Consider the following 8181-nt stretch of genomic DNA (forward strand, 5'->3'; position numbering starts at 1 on the left):
TGATTTGATATCGCTAGTTTGATGGCATTCAAAGCATGTGATGGGCTTTGAACTGTCCTTTTTGTACTTGCTGTCACTGGACTCAGCTTTGTACTTATCAAACTTCTTGTAAGGCTTCTTGGAATATTTATCATTCTTTCTGAACAGCCTTTTCATTTTTCTAGTGAACATGGCCATTTCTTCATCGTCTGTTGAGCTCCCATCAGTGGAGTCAGCTTTCATGACAAGAGACTTTTGCTTCTTGTCCTCAGACTTCTCCTTCACCTCAAAGTTCTTTATTGAGATCTCATGGGTCAGCAGAGATCCAATGAGTTCATCATACTTGTAGGTGGTCAAGTATTGAGCTTCCTCAACAGCAGTTTTCTTAGCTTGCCAGCTTTTGGGAAGACTCCTCAGTATCTTCTTGACTTGCTCTTCCTCAGTGAAGATCTTGCCAAGTCTTTTGAGCTCGTTGATTATGTTGGTGAATCTTGAGTTCATTTCAGAGATTCCTTCACCATCATTCATTTCAAACAGCTCGTATAACCTCATGTGCTGGTTTACCTTGGACTCCTTAACTTTGCTGGTTCCTTCATAGGTGACCTCCAGTTTCTTCCAGATTTCCTATGCTGACTCACAACCTGAAATTTTGTTGTACTCTGCAGCATCTAACACACAGTGAAGCATGTTTATAGCCAAAGCATGATTTTGCAGTTTCTTGAGGTGTTCCTCTGACCACTTGGCCTCAGCTTTGACAGACATTTGTCCGTCAACAGTTTCAACAGGAACAAACGGGCCTTGGACTATTGAGAGCCATGCACTCATGTTTGTTGACTGAATGAAGTTTTTCATTCTATTCTTCCAAAAGGTATAGTTAGACCCGAAGAATAGAGGAGGCCTAGTAATAGACAGTCCCTCAGGAAGTATCTGAGTTGTCTAGTTTCCTGGGAGGAAACGAGTGCTGTTCTCAGCCATTGTGGGGATCAGCTCAAGATAGTTATATCTTGTTCAGCGAGCTATTGTAGCTCTGATACCACTTGTTGGTCCCGTGTAACGTGACAAGATTAGTTCCAAGGGGGGGGATAGGAACTACTCTAAATTTTTGTCCGTTAAGGCTGACTTCTTTTCTTTGAAAAGGATTTACACAGCGGTGCTGAGTAGTTTAAGACACAAGCTTAGTCAACTAGTGACTAAGACTGTTTCTTTTCTTGAGTCAAGAGATAGCACTTGAGTCTATTCCTGAACTCAGCTTCTCAGTACACTATACTCAGCGTGAGTTCGTTACTTAGTCAGTTTTATAGCAAGCAATTTATATAAAGGAGTTAAGGGTTAGAAATATGTTACTCAGCAGACGTATCCTGGTTTGGCCTCTCCGCCTATGTCCAGTCCCCGGAATTCCTTCCGAGCTTTTTGAATCCTCTACTGAGCTCTTTAAAGGTAGAGCACGAAACCTTTTACAACAGAAGCTGAGTATATAAGAGTACCTTCCTCTATTCCTCTACTCACTCCTATCTCTACTACTGAGTACTATACCGAGTACTCAGCTTCTCCTTTCTATACTTCTAGAAATGATAAGTGTTTGTCCTAAACAGTTGCTAAGACACTTTAGATGAATAAGATCACTCTAGACTTTTACACAAGATTGGAATTGGTGTAAGATTTTCTTTGCTTTTCTCACAGAACTTCGAATATCAATTTGGTCAGCGTTTCGACTTGATTGAAGATCTGCATCGAATGAAGCATTTGAGAGGCCTATTTATAGTGACACTTGAAGCACCGGTGATTTCAAATTTCAAAATAACCGTTGGAGGGAAACAGCTTCCTATCGCTTTCACTCAGTACGTGCTCAGCATCCTCGGCCAATAACATTCTTGTATCTTCTGTCTTCGGTAGTGCTCAGCAGCTTTTCGTCAGACAAAACAGAATGTTTCCACATTTATAGTAAAGTCTTCCAGACAGCTTTCTGCATCTTCTGAGCTTACCCAAAGTAGAAATACTTTGTCTCTAAGTTTGTTCAGGTCAACTGCTGAGTGGACTATCTTGTCGCTCAACTCAGCAACTTCATCTTGAAGCTATTTAGACGAAGGCTTCTCGATCCTTCTCCAAGCTGGGCTTGTGTTTTACTCAGTACGACAGCGTTTTGTTCTTCTTGGGCCGTGCGGCTATGATCCATTGACTTGGGCTTGACTCTCTTTCATGGGCCTTGGGGCCATTTAACTTAATGTCTTATAAATCAAATAACTCAACATTGAACAAACACATTAGTGTGAATAATTCAAAGCATTTAAATTTAATGTGTTAGAATATTTTTTATCATTAATATGATTATAACATTGTGAAATTATCCCAAAGATCAAAAAGGATATTCGCCTAAAACAGCCACGTGTTGATCACCTGATACCGGCGTATCACGGCGTATCGAGCAAAGGGATTCGACAGGCGGATCACCAATATCTCACCACAAGAGATCCGTGGGCGAACCTAAGAGGCAAATCGCCATAACCGCTCAATCTGCTATTGAAACAGCTGAGCCGATCCCGCACTAAAAGACCATTAATAAGCAATCAATTTCCTAAACGGATATGCTTAAAGGGAATCAGTAACCGCCATTAATGGAGCATTAATGGAGACTTTCTAGTTACTAAAGGTTACAACTTCATGACTATATATAGCTAGTATCTCGAGCCATCAAGGTACACATTCACTTACCCTTTGTCAATTCAGTTTGCTCTCTTGTTCTTCTATACTGACTTTGGCATCGGAGCTTCCCCCCGTCGAACCCAACGACGCCCCCATAGAGACGGAAACCCATCGGAAGTTCTCCACCAGTCATCATATGAATAATTTTGTCAAATCAAAATCATGTGGAAAGGTGTTTCAACAGTTCGTTCATTTATTATTCGTTGTGACAAATGTCAAAGAACCGGGAATTTATGAAGGAAATATGAGATGCCTCTCACAAACATATTAGAAGTTGAAGTCTTCGACATATGGGGAATAGATTTCATGGGACCTTTTCCCCCTTCTTTTGGTAAAACTTATATTTTAGTAGCCGTAGATTATGTTTCAAAGTGGGTTGAAGCAATTGCAACCCCGACAAATGATTCTAAGGTTGTTGTTAAGTTTCTTGAAGATATATTTTGTAGATTTGGATGCCCTAGAGTCATGATAAGTGATGGCGGTACCCATTTCATAAACCGAAGTTTTGAAACACTTATGAGAAAATATGGAGTACACCACCGCGTATCTACGCCATACCATCCTCAATCGAATGGTCAGTCAGAGATATCAAATAGAGAACTCAAATGGATTCTAGAGAAGACAGTTTCGTCTTCAAGAAGAGACTGGTCTTGTAAACTTAACAATGCGTTATGGGCATACCGTACTGCATTTAAAACACCAATAGGAATGACACCATACCGATTAGTGTATGGGAAAGCATTTCATTTACCAGTAGAATTAGAGCATAAAGCCTATTGGGCTATTAAAACACTTAACTTTGATTTGCAACAAGTAGGTAAGAAACGTTTGCTCAACTTAAATGAGTTGGATGGGTTACGTCATTTATCTTACGAAAATGCAAAAATATATAAAGAAAAAGTGAAAAAATGGCACGACGACAAGATTAAAGTCAAAAGCTTTAACATTGGAGATAAGGTGCTGTTATTTAATTCACGACTCCGGTTGTTTCCAGGTAAACTTAAGTCAAGATGGTCAGGACCATATTTAGTCGTAAAAACATTCGACTATGGATCTTTAGAACTTGAAGGACATGACGGAGTTCGCTTTAAAGTTAACGGTAATAGATGTAAAATTTATTATGAAAATGCTCCAATTAAGGAAACTGATTTCATAACAAAAATTTAATAAAAATTAAATTGTTTCTTCTTGTATGCTTTTTCCTTTATTTTGTTTTTGTTTTAATTTTTGTTAGTTAAAATTTTTATTTTTATTTTATTTTATTTTTACACATGTCATTTTTATGATTTTTAGTTATTAGATGACTTTATATTAAGATTTAGATACATGAAAATATGTTTAAGTCATGTTTTTAATCAGATTTTAGGTCAATAGTTCGAATTAGAAGAAATTCAATGATTCTCAGCCGAGAATTTGGAATTCTCAGTTGAGAATTTACATTTTCAGAATTGTCCAAACAGGTAAGGGATTTTCTGATCTTACCGGGAATTTATATTCTCGGCCGAGAATCAGAAATATAGGGTTTCGACGCATGATTTCCTAAAGGAAATCAGCGTGTCGCGACCGAGAATTGAGATTCTCGGTCGCGACACGGGTGTTTTCTGCACCATCAGACCCGTTTCTTCTTCATCCTGCAGACACAGCTTTTCAAACTCGAATAATTAAGTTTCTTCAACTCCAAAATGTTTGATTTTATGACTTTTCACATCAAAACAACACCTTCTTTCGTCCTATGATTCCTATAAATAAATCAAAGAGGATCAGATTTCTGTTACAACTTTTCTATTTCATTTTAGTCAGACAAAACTCTGATATTCTAAAACAAAGTTCCAGACACATTTTTGTTCCTCAAAAACCATAACTACCAAACACAAATCCTCCAAACAGACTGCTGCTTCACGCAATAAGCGTCCTGACTTATCAGAACGCTACGGTGCGCCATTTCCTATTTTTAATCATGACGAAGGCCGACGCTACTACAGACTTCGCTGTACGTTCTTCGTTGGAATGCTGTATATGGACGAGTTCTTTAAATGATGAACTCGGGATAAGCGATGATATGAATCGCTATTTAGAGAGATTGGGGTGGACCAAGTTCACCCACATGCAGTTTCCTATTATTGGAGACTGGATTCTCGAGTTTTTCTGTACAGTTCGTTTCGTGAACAAACGAAGGGTGCGTCTCAGTTTTCATCGAGATGGCGAAACCTTTACGTTTGGATACCCTAAATTACATGCCTGGTTTGGTTTTCCCCCGAGGGATACAATCAAATGTCATCCTGGCAGAGATATGACATCCATAGATATATGGAGGATGCTAACACGATTTTGGCATTTCAATCCTCGACTCGCCTACAACCAATCCATCAACTCCAACTCGATGTTGTATCTACACAAATTTCTGTGTCACAGTTTGTTCGGTCGCACATTTAGTAGTGTGGTCAAAGACACAGACTTATATGTCCTTGGAGATATATTCCAAGGCAATACAGTTGATACCTCCAAGATTCTAATGGAAGGTTTTGTTGTCACTTCTCGATCCAAGGATAAGAAGATTGGTTTCGGCAATATCATTTGTGGGATAATTCTCGGGGTCAAGGGAACTATTTCTGTCCCTTGGAGCGATGCTGAATCTTTTCCAACATTGGACTATGAGTTCTTGGAATATGAAGGCCCCGTGAGACGTATTTTGAGAACAAGCCCGCGTTTTCTTTCTGCACCGGAACGTCAAGCTTTCGTGCAATTGAAAATTGAGCGCTATAGGGCTAGAGAAATCCTATTTTTATGTTTTGTTTAATTTTGTACATATTTGATTCAATAAAAATTTCTATTCATTTGATTCGATTTCTTATTTTGATCTTGGTTTATCTATACTCAATCCATTTCATATTGAATAAATCTAATCAAAGTTGCTTATAGTCAGATAATAATGCTAGAAATGAACTAATATGATTTTTATATTTGAATTAACAAATATGTCCATAATTTCATCACATTAATCCATTCATATTCTGTATCAATCAATTAAGATTTAATAAGTACATGAATTTGTATTTATTAATGTAGATTCATTTAACTTACATGATTAAATGTACATTAATGTTTCATTAAATTCTTATTAAGGCATTTATATTTCATTATTTTCCCATTAATAAGGATAAACCTTTGGTTTTCCTTGTAAATTAATTCTTTATCATTTATGTTTTTAAGTACATGTACAGTTTTAATAAGGTTCAGGACATAATTACTCAGAAAATTACACGAACAGAGTCAAAATGCGCGAATACAGGTCACCAGGGACCGATTCTCGGCCGAGAATTATTGATTCTTGGTAAGTTCAACAAGAACAGGCCAATTTCAGAACGAATTACTCTCTGAAATTGCCGTGTCGCGATCGAGAATCAGGATTCTCGGTCGCGACACGCGTACTGCAGGCATAGGCATTACGAATTTTTACACTAAATTAAAGCCTATTCCTATTCCTACTCTATCTATAAACTCACTCTATTCACCCCTATAAATACCTATTCCTTACACAAACATCACATCACCTCTCATTATACTCAATCCCTTACTCTAAACTCTTCCCAATAAATCACTTTTACTCTTCCCAATTTATTCATCACTATTCACAATCCATCACCTCTTCATCTACCTTCTCTTTTATTCAATTAAACCTTACAATTCCCAACTCATCTTCAACCTTTGGTTTTTCTCTTTTCATCTCTTTCTCTCTTCTTTTCAAACCCTAAACACCAAAATCATGCCTAGAACAAAGCGTGTTGGTCACAAGCCACAAGTTACGGAAGCTAATCGCCTTCGTATACGTTGCGGAGCCTATTTCAACATAGCTTCGGAGGAAGAAGCCGATCGTTTCACTCATTTTTCAAACTCAAAAAGGGAGTTTGTGGATATGCACTTCCTTGACTTTGATTCGGTATGAGAGTTAAATTTCTCTACTCGGATTAATGCTTTCATTGACACTTTGGGTTGGCAAGCTTTTGTTTCCATGCATTTTCCTAGCATTACAGAATATATAGTGGAATTTTTTGTCACTTTGACAATGAATAAGAAGAAAACTCCAATCTCCTTTAGAAATAATGGTGTGACTTACACCATAGATTATGAAGCCATGGGCAATATGTTTGGTTTTCCTACTAGTGATTTCCATGACAAGCCTAGGGATTTTGATAATGACACAATATGGAATACTCTTTCGGGTCAAGCATATTTTAACTCGAAAAACACCTCTAGTAAGATCGAGACAATTGTGTGTTCTTCTTTCACAAATTCTTAAGTTTTTCGTTGTTTGGTCGTGTTGAGAGCTCCAAAATTCAAGTTAGGGATTTGTTCGTTCTTGATTGCTTGTTTAAAGGTTTGAGGGTTGATAGCATAGGTATGCTATTCGATAATTTATATCGTGCATCGAAGGCTCACACCATTCAAGTCCCTCTCGGTAATTTTATCACCGCTATTGTTTTGGGTGCACGTGGTGAATTAGCCGATTATGACATGTCTTCCTACCATGGATATGTGCCAATTTTGAATATTTCGGCTCTTGAGCGGGCTCACTTGTTGATTACTTCAATTCCTCCCGTCTTTATTTCATATGAGTCCCGCATTGCCCATCTTCGTGGTAATATGGGTGGAGGAGCTTCGAGTTCACAATTTGTAGGTACCGAGGAAGGAGGCGAGGCGGAAGAAGCGGAAGATGCACCACAAGCACAACAACAACCCCAAGCACCTCAAGATGATGATCCGGTTGATTTGAGGCGGATTTTGAACCAAATCAATTCACATAATCGCCAAATGAATTTGCGGATTGATGATTTGGTGGAAAACAATATGGTGATGAATGACAACCTCAACAACTTAAGGAGGGAGCACAAATCTACTCGTCATCGGATGCTTTCATTTTTCTGTCGCCAAAATGTTGAAACCTCACCATCTCCGACGGATTCGTCTCCACATGCTTAGGTTTTATCAAGTCTTTTTCTTCATTTCCTTATCTTGTTTTGTTCTTTTGAATTATAATTTGGTACAATGTTTTATTTTTATTATGTTTAGTACATTTTGCTTATCTTATGATGGATGATTTGCTAAATTTTCTTTATTAATCCGTATGATTTATTTCGTACTAATTTTTCGTGTTTTATCCATTTTTGCACCAATGAGGACATGGTCCAAATTAAGTGTGGGAGGAGATATTACATATATCATTTTTACACATATGAATAAATGCAAGGAGTAAGAATAAATGTCATCCGTATTACCATAAAAACATATTAATATTTCTAAGCAATATTTTCAAATGCAACAATCATCTATTTATGCAAATGCAACACATTTTGCAACATTATTTTACAAAAATGATGTTATTTCATAAACAACATTATTTTTCATAACTTTACATTTTCACATGATTATAAATTACTCATAAGTTAACTTTCTAGATTATCATTATTGATAGAAATAACATTTCTATACGGGTAACATTATTTT

Source organism: Euphorbia lathyris, chromosome 5, assembly GCF_963576675.1.
Source record: "Euphorbia lathyris chromosome 5, ddEupLath1.1, whole genome shotgun sequence".
In the NCBI taxonomy this organism is placed as follows: Eukaryota; Viridiplantae; Streptophyta; class Magnoliopsida; order Malpighiales; family Euphorbiaceae; genus Euphorbia; species Euphorbia lathyris.